The sequence below is a fragment of the Enhydra lutris genome, unplaced genomic scaffold (genome assembly GCF_002288905.1).
Source record: "Enhydra lutris kenyoni isolate GAN:26980312 unplaced genomic scaffold, ASM228890v2 scaffoldscaffold8, whole genome shotgun sequence".
Classification (NCBI taxonomy): Eukaryota; Metazoa; Chordata; class Mammalia; order Carnivora; family Mustelidae; genus Enhydra; species Enhydra lutris.
This window is the reverse complement of record NW_019154092.1, coordinates 18,236,977-18,257,029: the sequence shown is the minus strand read 5'-3', so window position 1 is coordinate 18,257,029 and position 20,053 is coordinate 18,236,977.

Below are 20,053 nucleotides of genomic sequence, written 5' to 3'. Positions count from 1 at the left end.
TATGGTTGTGAGACTTTGCTCGGAGGGAGAGGTGGTGCTGGAGGTAAGAGGTGGTGCTTGGGGGAGAAGTAGGGTACTGTTCTAACAAATACCTAAACATGTGGCAGTGGCTTTGGGAGGGGTACTAAATAGAGACTGGAAGAGTTTTGAGGTGCGTGTGAGAAATACGGATGTTAAGGAAAACGGTGGTGAGAGCTCAGAAGAAAAGGAGTAGAGCTAGAGAGAAAGCTTCCACCTTCCCAGAGAATCCATAAATAATAACATGTGTAATGTTGATAGATATAAGGACATTAAGGGTCATTTCTGGTGAAGTGTCAGGTAGAAATGAGTAACATGTTATTGGAAATGAGAGGAAAGGCTGTCCTTGCTGTAAAGTGTCAAAGAACTTGGCTGAATTTTGTTCATGTTCCAGTGTTGCGTGGAAGGTAGAACACCTGAAGAGGTGCAACGTGTATTATTGTAGCTGGCTGCTTTCCCCTTCCTCTAGATTCAGTTCAGGTTTTGCTCTGAATCAAAATGGTCTGCAAACTGGCCCTTGCTAGGTAATTAATTGTCAAGATAGTTTATTTTCTTATTTCCGGAGGGAAGGAGCATCTTCTGGGACAAAGGGGATTACTGCTTGAGTGAAAGGCTACTTGGCCAGGAAATGACTCTGCTCTCTGCCTGACCCAGAAAGGACAATGTGGTGTATGTTGCATTCCTGCCTCAAAGGGAGGTTTTTAAGCATAGAAATGTGGAAATGGGCAAGTAATTCAAGGGCCTCAGGGTAAGGTAAAGGTGCCAAGGCTACCCAGAGGTGGGAGTTTATAGGAGGCAGAAAGACATCCTGAGGACAAGTTTATACAAGAATGCTCAAGGAGGGACATAAAAGGAGGTGAGGCAAGAAGCCTCAAGATTAACTTGGCATCTTGCAAATCTTTTTGAGAAAATCCCCAACTAAGGACTGTCAAAAAGCCTTCCTGTGCTGTCCTCAGATGCTTGCACTTGCCCCAAACCTGCTTCCTTGCTGGATGTGCAACACAAACCAGTCTTTAGATACTCAGCCTTGGCAACATTTGAAGTAAGTAATTTCTCCCTTAGCACTTCCCCCCGGGTAGGAGGGAGGACACTGATGAGCATGTGTGGGCATGGTTAATACAAAGGTGTGACCCTTGCAGGTAATATTCTAAGGAGAAAAGCAGAGTGATTTCCTTCCTGCAGACATTCTCCCATTCCCCCCCCCCCCCGCCCAGCCCCAGCATGAACAATTTTGGAAGTTCTGTCAAATAACCAGATGAAATGTTCTCTATTTTACTTGCCTATTGAGATATATAAAGCTTCTAAAGAAAATGATGCCTTTCAGAGAGAGGTGGGTTAGCAAATGTGCTGGGCTATTGTTCTTTATTTGTTAAACTTCCCACTAGGGCAATTAAGGAGCCTATTTAATACTTCTTTTTTAAAATTTTATTTATTTATTTAAAAAAAATAACATAATGTATTGTTTGTTTCAGGGGTACACGTCTGTGAATCATCAGTCTTACACAATTCACAGCACTCACCATAGCACATACCCTCCCCCATGTCCATCACCCAGCCACAACACTTCTTTTGTTAAAAAAAAAAAAAAAAAAAAAAAAAAGCACTGGTATCTAAAACCTGCAAGAGATTATGCTTTTGCTAAAGGATGAGTATTATTTAGCCTTTATGAAGTACCTGCAAAATTCTTAACAAAGGTATGTTACACTGGCTAAGCTCCAAAGATGAGGCTAGAAATATTAACAATATTGCTACAAATGTAGTTCTTACCAATGTGCCAAAATTTTGTCCATAAGGCTAAGGCTTGTTACCATTTGTAGGTATTTACTACTAATGTACCTGCCATACCTCAGTCTGATGAAGAGCAGCGGTAGTTTGTTAATGCTTTTAATGACATAAGTTATTTAGATAGTGTCTTACAATGCAATTATACAGCAATTAAACCTAGTCTAAGAAATCATGCCTACCTAGCAAAGTAAATTTTGTTTGGACAGTTGTGTGGTATCAAGAAGAATAGTGTGCTTGCAGATTTTTTCTTGCCAGCGAATTGACAGGTTCTAACTGAACTAGAAAGATTTACTGTTGAATACCGCACAGGATAATAGAGACAATGTGAATTCCAAGGAACTGATAAGACTGTGTTATATATGCAAGAAATCTGCTGCTTATAAAGATGATTTTTGCAGGAAACATAGTAGTCAACAAAATAAAAGGCTATTCTTACCCAGTATAGTCGACCCTTAAACAATATGGGTTTGAACTACATGGGTCCCCTTATATGGGGATTTTTTTCAATAAATATATTGGAAAACTTTTTGAAGATTTGCAATAATTTGAAAAAACTTTAAGATGAAAAAACCTAGAAATACCATAAAAATTAAGAAAAATTTAGGTGTTGTTGTAAGAATAACGTATATAGTACATATACCATACAATATGTGTTATATGAACATTCATATCATTTGCAAGGCTTCCTGTCAATAGTAAGCTAATAGTAATTAAGTTTTTGGGGAGTCAAATATGACATATGGATTTTTTAAAGTAGGCTCCATACCCCAAATGTGCCTTGAACTCAGTAGAGTTGTATGCTCTGCTGACTGAACCAGCCAGGCCACCCCCATACATGGATTTTTGATTACATGGGAGGAGGGGTTGGTTCTTCTAATCCCCGTATTGTTCAAGGGTCAACTGTAGTCCGGTTTTCTTAATTTGTGGCTGTTAAAATGTGGTCTCTGGACCAAGAGCATCAGCTTCACCAAGAACCTTATTATTAATGCAGATTCTCAAGGCCCTACACAGACCTACTGAACAGAAACTCTAGGGCTGATCTGATTTTAACCAGTCCTCTAGGTGATCCTGATACATCCTACAGTTTGGAAACCACTATCTCGAACCCAAATCAGTACTGGGGCCCACAGTGTTTGAGTTGGTTGTGGAAAATCCAAACTGAGATTTTAATAAATGATTAGATATACAAGAAAGACATTTGGTAATAGAGCTATAAATTAAGAGGCTTATAGATGTATAGAAACCAAGAGAGTGGATAGGCTCATATACTAAGAGTATGTGGAATGAGAAAAGGTCTGAACACGATCCCCAAAGAACAGAAAATTTAAGAGATAGTCAAAGGAAGAGCATGCTGCAAAAGATATTGAGAAGAAGTAATCAGAGAGGTAGAAGGAAAACCGGAAGGGTGTGTCAGAATAGAAACCAGTGGAAGGATGTTGAGAAGAAGGAGTGGTCAGCCACCACAAATGCAAGAGTACAGATGAGACTAAAGTTCATTGCAAATATATATCATTGCATTTAGCAGTAAGGAATTTGTTGCTGACTGGCTGAGAGCAATTTTTGCTGGCAAGGCAGGGTCAGAAACAATTTGAAGTGGTTAAGTAGTGAGTCAAAGTAGAGCAAATGGAAATAGTGAGTCTAGACAGATCCTTAAGAAGTTTGGCTTGGTATGAGAAAAAGGAATGTGACTCTGAAGGAGGTTATTTATTTATTTTTAAAAGACGGCCTAGTCTTGTTGGGAAAGAGTTAGTGGAAAGAGAAGAGTTAGAAGATAGTGACAGTGAACAGGTGAAAGCCTAAGTTTCCTAAGAAGGCTAGAGGAAGTGTGGTCTAGATCACAGAGCAAGGGCAGTTAGCCTTAGACTAAGGCTAACTTAGTCTGAGTTAGCCTTAGAGGGGGGAGGAGGGACACTTTTCCATTGCAGCTGGAGGGGAGAATTCTGATGTTTTGAGTTCTATAATGGAAAGCCGAGGAATTTATCATCTAATGATTTTATTTTCTTATGAAATGGGATAAGTGACTATTTACAATGAATGAGAAATTGTCTTGGGTTGGGAGTTTGAGGAAAGTAGAGGTATAGATTTTCTGATACTGCAGCCAGAGGGGAAAAATAAAATAATGAAAAAAAACCCCACTGCCAATTAAATTGTAAGATGCCCAACAATTTTAGAGATGTTAAAATACATAAAACAGGGCTCCTAAAAACCAATCAAGTAAGTTCTAGATTAGATGCAGAGAAAGAATTTATACACATTAATACAAACAGAAGACCCGAATAGAATTTCTGATATTGACTTGAAAATAAACAATGTGGAAGCTATATGAACATAACATAGCAAATAAACCAATAAATGATAATAAGCAAAATATATAGGAAAACAGACTGAGGAAGCACCTAGTCCAGAAAACATATCAATAAAAGGAATGGAAAAAATTTCTCCATGAGTGTTTTGTACATAAAAGAATTTAATAAGAACATGGCATGCATATAATAAGTTTTCACATAGTAGAATGAAATGAAAAGGAAGGTCACAGAGCTAAAAACCAAACCAAACCAAACAAACAAACAAACAAAAAACCCCAGAGGACCAACACCATATAGAACTAACTTATCCGGTAGGGTAATGAGTAAAGTCGACGTGGCTTAAAACTGAGCTATTGAAGTGGAGGAAACGCTCGATTGAATAAAAGCAAACAATACTTTAAAATAATTAGATAGAAGATAATGTAGAGGAGACAAAGCTGCTATGGCAGAAAGATAATTGGAGACCCTAAAGTAGGAAACAACAAATAGCACAGAAAATGTATACATAAATCTATAGAAATATATTATATATAGTAAGATTCAATGTCAGAAGATAATGGTGGGAGGGAAACCCAAGAATGTAATACCCAGTCATGTTTCCATTCATGTATATAAAGGTAACAAGAAATTATTCCTGCACATTCAAGAACTCAGTGAATACAGCATATATGAATCCTCATTGGGAGGAAAAAAGAGACTATATGCTGAAATACTGACAACCAATTAATAAATTAAAAATACAGAACTTACCAATGGAAAGAATGTGGTACAAGAACAAGCAATGATTATGAGATCTATTTAGATCAGTTTAAGGTTTAGCAACCATAAGAATTATGGCTGTAGAAGCAAATATAATTGTTACAGAACCTGAAAGTATGGATGTAATAACTAATGAAAATAAAATTGTAGGAGGAAGTGAAAGCTTGCTAGTTTTCTTACCTTGCTTAAGAAGAAGTCAATTGATGCTGTCCATATTAAACATGTAGTTTAATCATTATTTAATGATTTAAACTGTATTTTATAATTTTTTCATAACATTTGAGAAAAATAATCCTTTAAGAAATAATATATTTTGTAGTGATAAAAACAGCTAAAGTTCAGTAATTATTTTAGTACACTTCATTTTCTTCTTTTAAAATCAGTGATAGATTTAATGCTCTTATGAAAATGTAGTATGTTTAATATAATTCTGTTTTAATGCATTTTAACTGATCTGCTTATATAGTTAGTGTTTATCTAATGTACATGCCTATGTGTATAGATATAGAAATATCTAGGATGATTCTCATAGTTGGAATTACGGTCACGTAATGAAAAAAGTGGTTATTTTTGGATGGCAAGATTTGGGGATGATTATTTTACTTTCTTCTTTATACTTTTTGTATTATATAAATTAGTAAGCATTGATTTAAAATGTCTCATTTTAAAAAATTAAGAATTTATAGAAAAGCACAATCAAGAAAAGTCACTTATAATTCTACCACCCAGAAATTTTTAGTTATTATTTTGTTACATATCCTTTCAGACTTTTTCCTTAAGATACATACATGGTCGTACATGCATACACATTATCTTTAAACAAGTTAGTGTTCACACTATTTTTTAATGTGCTTATTTATTATATGTGGACATCTTTTAATATCAGTAAATGTATCCACACCATTATGTAAAATTTCATTGTGTGTCTATTACATAATTTATTTTACCAGTCTCCTAAGGAGATATTTAGAATGTTCAATAATTTTCAGTATTTTAAAAACAATCCTAGATGAATAGCTGCACTCATATATATAATATTTGAACTCACTATAAATAATTTAATTATTTATTAAGATAAGCTCCTAAAAGTAGAATTTCTGGGCTTAAATCTGTAGGTTTTGGGGAGGAGGGGGGAAGCAACTTGTGTGTGTATGCACGTGTGTGTGTTTGCATGCTTGTGCATGTGTGTGTGTGCAACCAGACATCAAGGAGTGTGCCGCAGACTTTTCCACTAGAAAGAGTGAAATGTTCATCTCCTGAGGTCTGAGAATAGGTCTTTAAATGCCAGCTGCAAGTGTGAGTTGTCTTTGATTTTCGTATTTTATCTTAAAAATTCATGCTGATTTTTGCACTCTGTTAAAAAAATCCAGTGTAATGTGTTATGCCTCTAGATCTTTGCGTGAATTTTACATTCCAGGAAAGTGTGTGAAGAATATCCTGCTGCTCATGTAACCCTCATGACACTCACTGCCCTATTTTTTGTTTGAAAAGCACAGAAAAGGGGCACCTGGGTGGCTCAGTGGGTTAAAGCCTCTGCCTTCAGCTCAGGTCATGGTCTCAGGGTCATGGGATCAAGCCCCACATGGAGCTCTCTGCTCAGCAGGGAGCCTGCTTCCCCCTCCTTCTCTGCCTGCCTCTCTGCCTACTTGTGATCTCTGTCTGTCAAATAAATAAACAAAATCTTAAAAAAAAAAAAAAAGAAAGAAAGAAAAGCACAGAAAAGGGATAAGTCAACAAAAGCTAATTGTTAATCAGGGAACAACCCTCAACCAAGCATCGTGTTATGTTAGTGTGGGGAATTACAAAGAAGTTGAGAACATAGTCCCTGCCTTTGAATTGCCTCCAGTTTATTTGCTTCCCTAAAAACAAGCCCATCAAAGAATTTATGCCTAACCTGGTAACTGCCTGGGCTGAGGTCTTATGATGCATTTGCTTGACAGGGTGGAAAGTCCCTGCCTGTGTTCCTTGATTTGCACACTTCCAGGGACTTGCTAATGTGTTTGTTTTGGATTTGGCATCCTCATTAGCATCTGTGGCCTTTTAGAATCTTGGGAAGGGGATCAGGTACCTTGCTGGTGAGAGGAAAGTATAATAAAGATAGGAGTTTTTAGGCTTTTGCATTTGGGACAAGTATAGTACCGGAAGTAAAAATGAACTAGATCCTAAACTTACCAGGACTTCCAGTTCAGGAGACTTGATACACAGGAGGAAAATGTCAGTAGGAAGTTCTCTTACCAGGGACATGAAAGTCACATTCAGAGCCAATTCTATCATTGCTGTTTAACTTCTGGGTTTCCTTACGGTGACTCTGATGTCTCGCAGAGCCCCCAAAACAAGGCAGGTAAGTGTTTGCTGAGTTAAATAGATGTATGCTCCAATAATGCTTGTACATAGCATTCTGCACTTACGGAAAGAACTAAGGCATCCTCCTTAGTTTTAAGAAGACTTTTAACGTTAAGGTCTAATGTAGAAAGTGTTTGTGAACCTTGAACAAAACCAGAGACTTTTTTCATCTTCTGACTTGTGTGTCCCTGAAGCATGGTCCCCAGTTTTTAATCATTGCACTCCTTGGGTCTGGCTGTAGAGGGTTTCAGACAAGGAAGGGTGCCCTGTGTCTGTCATTTTCTGTCCTGACCCCCTGCTGACACATGACCCTTGCCAAGCTCCCTTGCTTCATTTGCTGCTTTCAAAGCTTCTGGCTTTGGACTCAATGTTCTCCCAGGACAATTCCAATGTTTCTTCTGACCTATGCACACCTTAATTCCTAAGGAAGGAAGCACCTGTCCCCTTGCTCCGACGTGAAGCCCGTAAGATCATCAGCATGATGCTCTTTCCTGGTCACACCAAGGTAGAGGACTAGATATCCTGATTCTGAATATCTTTGCTCAGGTTGTCATCCAGGTCTGAGCTGAAGAGCTGGCAATGCAAAGTCACACTGATGTACAATAAGTTATGTTGCTTTTGACTTGTTTACTTATTTAAGTGAACAGAATTGGATTAATCATAGTCCTTGGTTCATCAAATACTATTGTCATTGTTTCATGATTGACTCATTTTTTTATTTTAAAAAATTATCACTAATGTATAGTTGTTATAAATGTTATATTAGTTTCACGTGTACAACATAGTAATTTGACAATTCTGTACATTTCTTATTTATTTAATGAATTTTTTAAAAAAAGATTTTATTTATTTATTTGACAGATAGCGAGAGAGGGAACACAAGCAGGGGGAGTGGGAGAGGGGAAGCAGGTTCCCCGCTGAGCAGGGGGCCCAACACAGGGTTGGATCCCAGGACCATGGGACCATGACCTGAGCCAAAGGCAGACACTTAACAACGGAGCCAGCTAGGCACCCCTGGTGTGGTATTTCAAGGATGCTTCCTGACACTGCCTCAGTGTCCATGAAGGAGAAAGACACTACAAGCTGGCATATGTGTTTAGTTGTACAAGCCAGTGAGTTATTTAAGGGTAAGAAATTTTAACATTCACAAATTAGAACTGTTTTTCTCCCTTAATCCAATTCAAAGGAAGTGTGATTCACATGAATCATTTGTGTTTTCTACTGGCACGGGATTACATGCTGGTTGAGAGTTTATATAAAGTCGGGAAACAGTTAACTCAGACCAGACTTCCTTTCTTCTTTAAGTTTCTGACTATATGAGACAGATTGTTAAAGGAGTCCTTTAGTTTAGTGATTTAATTGTTTGTTGATCTGGACCAGCAGAGGAATTTTTTTCCCCCTTGAAGCTGGCTGTAGTTTCATGTTCTTGCCTGAACATGTCTGGATCTAGAAGAAAAATTCTGCCTTGCTGTACAAAGCACTTCTCTGTATTGTCACTCCTCCAGGACTGGTGACTTTCTAGTTTAGAAGGTTTCACTCAGGCTACAGCTTTTCTTGAAGATAAATACAACACGACAGCTTCTGCAGAGTTATAGCTGAATTCTGTCCTTGGTAAAGCAGGTAACTATAAATAATTTGGGAAGGAAAAGGCCCATTATCATTCTTAACTTAAAGCAATATTTTCCCATTATACTTTCGAAAAGAATAGGTAATAATAATAATAGTTCGGGGGGAGGGGGGGTGGGGAAAAATAATAATAGATTTACTCCTTTGGATTTACATGTATGAAAACATCTATTCCAAGTGAGGTTAGTTAGCCTTTTATCTCTCTGGAAAAAGTGTCCCAGCTCAGATAAGGCCATTGGCACCACCTAGTGTTACCATGTAGGCATAGAAACACAGAGTCAAGCTCCAGGACAAAACATCCAAAAAAGTCTTTTAGACTTTTGGCGAAGTTATATAGTTAAGGCCATCTAGGAAAAATTCCTTTTTGCTTCATCCTTTTAGCTTCAACATTTTTTTTTTTATAAAGTTGAAAACAGAGAACTTAAGATGTCAAAGAAAAGAATAAATGAGTACTGAGAATATGTAGAAGGATGTGTAGGGAGATTGGAGAAGGGAACTAATATTTACTGAATACCTACCATTTACCAGGCTGCATGCTCTGCTTATGTTTTCTTGAAGGAGAGAGTGGAGTTGGGATTTTTTTTCTCTCACTAACTCCTCTTTTGTGCAAGTTGATGGAGCAGCACAAAGGGAAATTAAGAAAACAATCTCATTTACAATTGTACCAAAAATAATAAAACACCTAGGAATCAACTTTTTTTCTTAAAGATTTTATTTATTTATTTGGGAGAGGGAGAGAGAGCAGGCAGAAGAGCATAGAAAGAGGGAGAGAGATAAGCAGACTCCCCGATGAGCGTGGAGCCCTGTGACTTGGGGCTTGACACAGGACCCCTGAGATCAAAACTTGAGCCGAAGTCAGATGCTTAACCCACTGAGTCACCCAGGTGTCCCCACCTAGGAATAAATTTAACCAAGGAGGTCAAAGACCTGTACTCTGAAAACTAAAATACTGATGAGAGAACATGAAGGTGACACAAACAAACGGAAAGATATTCCATGCTCGTGGAATGGAAGCACAAATATGGTTAAAAGGTCCATACTACCCAACTCAATCTACACATTTAATGCAATCCCTATCAAAATACCAACAGCATTTTTCCACAGAACTAGAACAATCTTAAAATTTGTATGGAACCACAAAAGACCCTAAATTGCCAAAATAATCTTGAAAAAGAAAAACAAAGCTAGAGGTATCAGAATTCCAGACTTGGAGTTATACTACAAAGCTGTAGCAATCAAAACAGTATGTTGCTGGCCCCAAAATAGATACATAGATCAATAGAGGAGAATAGAAAGCCCAGAAACAAACCCATGATTTTATGGTCAATTAATCTTTAACAAAAGAGGCAAGAATAGGTAACGGAAAAAAAGGCAGTCTCTTCAACAAATGTTAGGAAAACTAGATAGCTACATGCAAAAGAATGAGACTGGACCACTTTTTTACACCATACACGAAAATAAATTCAAAATGGACTAAAGACCCAAATGTGAGACCTAAAACCATAAATATCCTAGAAGAAAGCACAGGCAGTAATTTCTCTAATATCAATCAGAGCAGCATTTTCCTAGATATGTCTCCTGAGGCAAGGGAAATAAAAGCAAAAATAACCTATTGGGACTACATTGAAATAAAAAGCTTCTGCACAGCAAAGGAAACAATCAACAAATCAAAAAGATGGCCTACTGAATGGGAGAATATATTTGTAAATGATATATCTGATAAAGGGTTAGTGTCCAAAAATATATAAAGAGCTTATATAACTCAACACACACACACACACACACACACACACACACACACACACACACACACACACAAAATCCAATTAAAAATGAGCAGAAGGGGCACCTGGGTGGCTCAGTGGGTTAAGCCTCTGCCTTTGGCTCAGGTCATGATCCCAGGGTCCTGGGATCAAGCCCCGCCTCCGGCTCTCTGCTCGTCAGGGAGCCTGCCTCCCCCCTCCTCTGTCTCTGCCTGCCTCTCTACCTACTTGTGATCTCTCTGTCAAATAAATAAATAAATAAATAAATAAATAAATAAACATATCTTTAAAAAAAAAAACGAGCAGAAGATATGAGCAGACATTTCTCCAAAGAAGACCTATAGATGAAAAGATGCTCAACATCACTCATCATCAGAGAAAGGCAAATTAAAACTACAATGAGGTATCACCTCACACCTCTCAGAATGACTAAAATAAAAACACAAGAAAAAACAAGTGTTGGCAAGGACATGGAGAAAAAGGAACCCTCGTGTACTGTTGGTGGTGCAAACTGGCACAACTACTGTGGAGAACAATATGGAAGTTCCTCGAAAAATTAAAAATGGATCCAGTAATGGTGCTACTGAGTATTTACCCAAAGGAGACGAATACACTAATTTGAAAGGATGTATGCAGTGCTATGTTTACCATAGCATTATTTACAATAACCAAGTTATGGAAGCAACCCAACTATCCATCAGTAGATGAATGGATAAAGAAGAAGTGGTGTATATATGTAATGGAATATCACTCAGCCAAAGAAAAGAATGAAATCTTGCCACTTGTGACAACATGGATGGAGCTACAGGGTATAATGCTGAGTCGAATAAGTCGGTCAGAGGAGAAAAATACCGTATGATTTCACTTGTACGTAGAATTTAAGAAACAAAACAAACAAAGGAAAAAAGTGTGTGTGTGAGAGAGAGCCAAAGCAAGAAACAGACTCTTAACTACAGAGAAAAAACTGATAGTTGCCAGAGGGGAGGTGGGTGGGGGGTGGGAGAAATAAATGAAGAATATTAAGAGTACGCTTATCATGAACACTGAGTAATATATAGAATTGTTGAATCACTGTACTGTACACCTGAAACTAGTGTAATTCTATGTTAACAGGGCGCCTGGGTGGCTCAGTGGGTTAAGCCTCTGCCTTTGGCTCAGGTCATGATCCCAGGGTCCTGGGATCCAGCCCCACATCGGGCTCTCTGCTCGGCAGGGAGCCTGCTTCCTCCTCTGTCTCTCTGCCTGCCTCTCTGCCTACTTGTGATCTCTCTCTCTCTCTCTATCAAATAAACAAAAACCTTTAAAAAAAATTCTATGTTAACTATACTAGAACTAAAAAAACAATAAAAAAGAACGTTTTATAGTGAACGGTCTTGGAAAATAGAGATAGTGTCTCCCTTCAGAGCAGGGGTTTGTTTTTCTCCATTGTAATAAAGATAATGTCTCTCCAGAACAAAGGCTGGGCAGGTTTGCTTACAGCTCTAAGGCTGGGGTTTCCTAAGCCTGGGGTTGCTCAGCTGTGATACAAACCTACAGTGTGCTCAGCACCCACCTGGGCATCTCCTCTCTCCCTCTGTAGGATCTGGGGGCAAGGGAAATGGTGGCCATATGAAGCTCTCATGCTGCTTGCCATGTCTTGAGTAATAAAGTCTTTTCTCTGATCCAGAATTGTGTATCTTCTAGCAGCACCAATAAAATTGTGGCAGGCTTACTAAAAAGTGTCAGATGTTGGGGCGTCTGGGTGGCTCAGTGGGTTAAAGCTTCTGCCTTCGGCTCAGGTCATAATCCCCGGGGTCCTGGGATTGAGCCCCACATCGGGCTCTCTGCTCAGCAGGGAGCCTGCTTCCCTCTTCTCTCTCTGCCTGCCTCTCTGCCTGCTTGTGATCTGTCTGTCAAATAAATAAAATCTTAAAAAAAAAAAAAAGGGTCAGATGCTTTGCAGTCTTTGACAGTGACCACTCCAAGTTATGCCCAGTATAGACATCTGGTTCCTACGGTCATGTAGTGCCTGACCTCCCTGTTGTTCAGAAAGAGGGTGTTCTAATTTACCGTGCCCTTGCTCTGACTACAGTTTTGTCCCATTTCAAGAAAATCAGATATTAAGAATACTCCAAATATTAAAAACTAAAACCAGTGGATGATTAGCTACATAATATGTAACATGTGTATTACACTTCAAAATGCATTTGTGTAATTTTGTAACATTGGAATTTCAGGTACTGATTTTTAAAATAGGTTTAATACAATTTTGGTCAACTCTTTATAGCATGATGAATTTCTAGGACTCACTAGAAGTATTTATTATATTTAGCATAAAAAAGAAAGTCGGAAGTTGAAGGCATTTCTACTGAGCCAGGTTTTTCCAAAATATAGTTATTCTTGTTCCGGGAAACCTGGAAGTCACTCTCAAACTTTAGAATTATAGTGTAGGAGTAGGTTAGTTGTGAGTGTGTGTGTGTGTGGGGGGGAAGCATGCGCACATGCATGTATGTATGTGCGTTTGTTAAAAATTACCTAGTTTCATCCCCAGAAATTCTAATTCACCAAAACTAGCCTGGGATCCAGGACTCTATATTTTCAAAATGTAATCTTGGAGTGGGTTCTGATGCTGCTGTCTTGAGAACCATACTCTGAGAATTGTCTTGAAACATAAAAGACTTCTCAAGTAAATGAATGACTTAAGATATGCAAATGGTTTGTGCAACCGTGGTCTCTGATGATAAATTATTTATCATTAGGTTGCTGGTGACCTTGGTTGTAAGAATAAACGAGTGCCACCCAGGTGTAGGGATACTTGTGATTTCCAGTGTACAGGACAGTAAACAGCTGAAGCAGCTATACCTGTATAATACTCCCTCAAGAAATACTGAGTGCTGGCTGTGTGCAGCAATAGGCCTGGTGTTTGGGTTGGTTTCATTTTCACATCCACTGCCCTCCCCTTCCTTGCTGTTTGCAATTCTTGTAGCTGGATTTTTATGAACAGGGCTTGAAATCCCAGAGGATATGGATTTAGTCCTCATCCAATTTGAAAACACCTCAGTGGGTGCTCACCAAAATCCTTAAGTTTGGTCAAAAACTGTTACCATCCTCATTTTACAGATGTGAAAGTTTTTGGACAAAGAGGTTAAATGTCTTGCCAAGAGTCACGCAAATAGGGAATGATTGAGCTAATGCTTGAATCTTGATTTTCTGACTCCCAACCTCCCCTCTATGCTATACACAGCACCACCTCCCATATGAGTTGCTAGAGAGATCCCACTGCATTTGGGAGATAATTTTATTTTGATGAAATGTGATTTACATGGACATTTTCAGAACAAAGAATCTCCTATTGTCTAAGCATGGTACACCTGTGCAGCAAAGGAAAACACTAATATCCTTATGATGTCATAAAAAAATACCCCAAAGGAAAAGACAGCGTTCTGTTTTCAAAATGAAGTGGTATCTACAATAACCAGAACCAGGCCTAATTACAGAACATCATACTCTGTCCCCTAAAACATGCATATTGAATTATCTGACCAGTCTTAAAAATGCCCCATGAGAAGGGGGAATGGAAAAGACAAGGCAGAACAGGCTCAGAATATGGACACACTGCCACATTAATTATGAAGGGGATTTGGGAACCACACCTTTGGTTTTTTGTTCCCAAGTACCATGCCAACCATTGCTCTGGGTTTCCTGCCTTTCCCAGAGGTTTCTCTAGATTTTGTATTTTGCAGGGCACCCAGACCCTGTCTGGCTTTCAGTAAATGTTCGGTAACAACAATAACACAGAAGTGACTGTTTATTCAGATGGAAATTAACATGGATGAGATAACATTCTGGATTTCTGTTTCCCACCCCTAAGATTGTAGGTTTAAGCAACATGAGAGAGAATGGATTTAATACACATTTCTATTACTGATTGAGATTGGCAACCCTTACCTTGGGTTAGGTTCTTTATTATTTTCAAAATGCTGTCACATATATTAGCCTCTTAATTAACCAAACAGCTATGAAGTGAGGACATATTTTTATTTCATTTTACAAATGGAGTTCAAGGAGATTAATCGATTTGTCTAATATTGCATTGATTGAGCTTGTCTGAATTTGAGCCTAGCTCTTGATTCTTTTTTTTTTTTAAAGATTTATTTATTTATTTTGACAGACAGAGATCACAAGTAGGCAGAGAGGCAGGCAGAGAGAGAGGAGGAAGCAGGCTCCCTGCTGAGCAGAGAGCCCGACTCGGGGCTCGATCCTAGGACCCTGAGATCATGACCTGAGCCAAAGGCAGAGGCTTAACCCACTGAGCCACCCAGGCGCCCCTTGATTCATTTTTTATTTTTTATTCACGTGACCATGTCAACTGAGATTCTCTAGACTAACAGTGGACATCACTTTAGAACCCTGGTACTCTGCGGCATGGTGCTGGGTCAGAATTCCCTGGGTCTGATTCCCAGTTCCACCTGCTACCTAACTTGGTCAAGTCATTTAGCCAATCCAAGCCTCAATTTCTGTATTAGTTAGGACTTCTGGTTAGTAGTGACAGAAACTCAGCTTGAACTAGCTTGAATCCTGGGAAGAATTTATTATTGCTATCTGCAGAGGTGTAGCGGAGCACAGTGGGAACGGAGGTCCTTTTGCAATTGGGGTTGCCTTCCCTAGTTCTCATAGGCCCCAGTTTGAGTCCCTCTCACCGCAGTTCTGCCTATCTGTGCTATAAGCCAATGGTTATGTGCTGACATGTGTGCAACTTTGCTATGAGAGGAAGGAGCCCTTTAACCCAGTTACAATTCAGAAAAACCTAGATAAGAGGCTCTGGTCAGGTCACTCTGACACTGTGGACAAGAGTGTAAGATATTGTGATGGTCCGGCTTGGGTCACTGGTCCTGGAGGGCTCAGCGCACATACATTGGCTCTACCTGAACCACGGTGGGGAGTCGAGGAGGGAGCAGGTTCCTGAAAGAAGAGAGAGGCTATTACTAGATGAGGAAGAAAGGGGTTTCTAGAGAGAGAAAAATCCATAGATGTACACAATGGACTTTTTATATGGGTTTTATAATACTGACTTTTGAAGATTTATTGCTGAGGATTATTATACATTTGACAGATATCAAATCTGTATCTTCAGTTTGCAATACTTCAATCAAGTTTCAGATCTCTATAGCCAATCGGCTACTGGATGGTTAGATACTCCACCAACATCTGAAATCCAGTGGACAAGTCAAAGCATTATCTTTTTCCCCAAACATATTCCTTCTTATGTCCATTAATGTATCTTCATTCACCCAGCTGCCCAAACCTAAAACATGGGAGTCACCTTCAACGTCTCCATTTCCAACTCACCTCACTCAAATAGTTCCTCAGAACTGCTAATTCTACTTCTACTCTCTCTCAGATGTTTCTGATTCTTTCTTTTCCCATCTTTGTCCTGGCAGTTATCTCACTCTGGATTACTGATTACCCTCTCTTTAATTTTGCTACTCTCCAATCCATTCCTCTCACCGCTGCCAGAGGAATTTTTCTCAAATGTGAATTTCTTCCCAATTAGAACTCTTCAGCATTTCCCCTTTCCCTTTCCCTTTCCCCTCCTCTTCCCTTCCCTCCTCTCCCCTCTCCTCTCCTTTCTTCTTTTTTAAAAAAATATTTTATTTACTTATTTGAGAGAGAGAGAGAGAGGGAAAGAGCATGAGCAGGGGGAGGGGCAGAAGGAGAAGCAGATTCCCCGCTGAGCAGGGAGCCTGCCGTGGGGCTCAGTCCCAGGATTCTGAGATCATGACCTGAGCTGAAGTTTGATGCTCAACGAACTGAGCCACCCAGGGGTCCATCTTTTTTTTTTTTTTTTTTTTAAGATTTTATTTTTTAAGTAATCTCTACACCCGACATAGGACTGGAATTTACAACCCTGAGATCAAGAGCCACATGTCCTTCTGACTGAGCCAACAAGGTTCCCCCCCTTTCTCTCTTTTTTTTGTCAAGAATTGATGTAAAAAATCCTTGATGGAGCACCAAGACCCTTTCATTGTTTGCCCTTTGGTTTGCCCCTTGAGCCTCATCTTCCACTCCCTTCCAGAAACACTTCATATTCTGATCTTGTTGAACTATCTTGAAAATATCATTCTTCTTCTCTCCAGACCTTAAAGTGTGCCTACAAGTAGTCAGTTATTCGTGAATAGATGTTGAATTAACTAAGCAACTAATTAACTAATCAGTGATGGTTTTTGGACCAGGACAGGTGCTCACTGTATAGAACTTATTATTTGCTATTTTATAAACTGTTAACTCTATTTTTTTTTAAAGATTTTATTTATTTGTCAGAGAGAGAGTGAGCACAGGCAGACAGAATGGCAGGCAGAGGCAGAGGGAGAAGCAGGCTCCCTGCTGAGCAAGGAGCCCGATGTGGGACTTGATCCCAGGATGCCGGGATCATGACCTGAGCCGAAGGCAGCCGCTTAACCAACTGAGCCACCCAGGCGTCCCCTGTTAACTCTATTTTTACATTGATCTTTGTCCATCAAAGGCCAGAATCTTTTTGTGTTGACTACTTATTCTTAAAGGTAAAGGTTGAATTGCCATGATCTATGGTTAGTGGTCATAATATGCCTGGGGATAGGCTTTCAGGGGGGATACCTCCATGGGGTGCCTCAATGCTGTCATGATGTCTTCTCTGTTTCTAGAAACAGTGCATATGTTACCTATCAGGGACATGTAGGACAGATGCATTTGTTAGGCAAATTAACGAATTTAGTTCTGGGGTTGAAGGAAGAGGGTATGACTTTTTGATTGGAGAAAAAAAGGTCAGACGTATGTTCGCATGATTTTATTAGTAGAGGGCAAGAAAGAATGACCAGGGAAGATGAACCGAGGGAGGCCAGGTAACGTGAAGTGTTGCATCAGGAGGGCCAGACCAGGGAGGTCCAGGGCTCAGCACCAAGAGGAGGGCTTGGGGCACCTGCTAAATTGTTGAAGGACAAGTCAAGGGAGAGCAGAACATCACGATGGCAATGAAAGAGCACCGGATTAGGAGACTAGTGTTCTAAGCCTGGATCTACCTTGAACTCCTTTGTTCCTTTGTTCCTTTAACTCCTTTGAACTCCTTTGTTCCTTTGGCTAGGTCACATGTTTCTCTAAATTCATTCTCATGGGACTTTGTCTTATACTGTCGCTATTAAGAAACACAAATGTATTAAGCTCTGAGATAAATATATTTTGTCATTAAAAAGTTGATCGTGAAGAAATTTGATCATTTGATCATCTGTCATGTCTAATTTCCAGTCTTTGTAAAAAATGTGCAGTGAGCTTTACATTTTTATTATCTTGTAAAAGACTTTCTGAAATAATTTTGTACATTAGAAATTTTATTTTTATGATCCAACTGTAGGTTTTTGGGAATCAAGCCTAAACTACTTTTAAAAGGCAATTTTTAGAAGTTTTTTGAAAAGATAATACCAAAAATTAGGACTCATTGCTTATTATTTTCAACATGATCATGTTTTTTAATCAAGAAAGTAAGGTGAATGTGATGAATTGAACAACTTTTTTTATTTTTCTTAAAATGAAAAATTTACAGGAACCTATTTCTGTAAGATAGACTTTATTTTCCACATTTAAATCTATTTTGTATTTCTGATTGGCAAAGTACTGAGTTAAATTCCCCACAAGATGTGATGACAGCAAGTTCTTGGACAAATGCTTATCTCTAATTAATAGTATTTTCATCCACACTAACTATGTGGTTGTATGACATAGCTTTGCAAATTGTATCATACCCTGGTAAAACTGAACTGATTTAACACAGTGATTTCCCCAAAGAATTTGGGGATAGTCCCAAAGATAGAATCCAGAAAGTTAGCTGATGTTATTTGGGAAAATGGTTTTTACGGTCAATCCAGGAACATGTCATCAGATTTCTTACACAGATTTGTTCCTGGGAGCTGGAAACTGATCCCTTTCTGTGATTAACCTTTGGCTCTAAAAGTTCTTGCAATTCCGTGTCTGTTCATGAACCAAAGGAAGGGGTGAGGTGTCGGGAGTCTCTGCAGTCATTCCGATCACCTCTGCTCCGCTAGGACCAAAACAGACATAACTAAGTTTACATTTTATGCTGGTTTGTTTTCCCTTCTTAAGTTTCTGTTGCCCTGAAACAGGTCATTTTATGTCCTCTGGAACCAAAGATGAATTCCCACTCACTTGCACGACTGCTGGCAGACATCGGGGGACCCCATCCAGGGAGCTCTGTAGCTGGCTACCCAGTGCGGAGGCCCATGGCCATCCCCTGGCCTTCCCAGCTTTGCAGCTGCAGTCACACCTGCGCTCCTGCGACCCGGGGAGAGCAGTTCTGCATCAGAACCCATGTCTGGAGAGGATCTCACTAAAAAACTCCCATCTTGTACGTCATCGTTCACTGGTTCCCTCAGCTGATTAGAGCCCAAGGAAAAGCATACTAAGACTCTGGGGTTCTTCCCCACCACAGACCTGTGCGCTTGCACTCTCAGCCCAAGTCACTGCTTTCTCATAACAATCTGCTCAACTAGCAATAAGGGAAAAAACACTCCCCTGTTATGACCCCACTTTTACTCCATCCTCCAGACCCCAAAGTCCTAGACATTAAAATAAAGTGGGATTTAAATTATATAAAATTATATAAAAAAACTGGTCAGAAAAGGAAACACTCTTTAATGTTAGGCAACAATTTAAAATTATTTCACTAAATTAAAGTAATTAAAAAAAAAAAAAAGCCAAGCCATGCAGAGGTGTTTGTTACCTAGTGGGTGGTAAGCTGAGCCCTAATTTTATTTTCATTTTCGAGATCTGTTTGAGAGGCTTAATGTGGGAAATTAGGTGATTATGAATGGAAAGTAGTTGTGCAACCACATATGTCTGATTTATTTTAAAAGAATGATGAAGAGGAAACTCTCAGTACCTTCCAGTTGTACTGCACATTTCTTAGTATCTGTTTGTCAAGAAGTCTTTTCTACTTTTGAATCTTTCTTTGCACATAATAGGTTATATGTGGGTGTCCTCTAGAACCTCAAATATAAACTACACTAACAGTACCTTCTGTTCAGAAATACTAGTTTTAGAGAAACATTCGTATGCTTCTAATCATGGGCTTATTTCATTGTTAGATCTTTCTTATTACTAGACACCCCTTTTAAAACTCGAAACAATGCCTGTCGCCCGATGAAGTCTTCCTCTTTTATGAGTGAATTAACAAATTAACAAAGGAAGGCTTCCCAAGAAGTCTAAAACCATCCTCCACCAAATTCTATGGTATGGCTAAGGACTGGATTGCCTTTGGCTCTGTCAGGGCACTTACGCTCCCCTGGAGGGATCTCCTGAAATTTAGTAAATGCCTCTTTGAGCTGAACGACACATTCCTCCGGCAGCCAGTGGGTGGGGTGGCAGTACTCCTATTCGGTTCGCTCAGCTTGGACAGTGCCAGGAATCCTAAGGGCTCTGCTTTCCAAG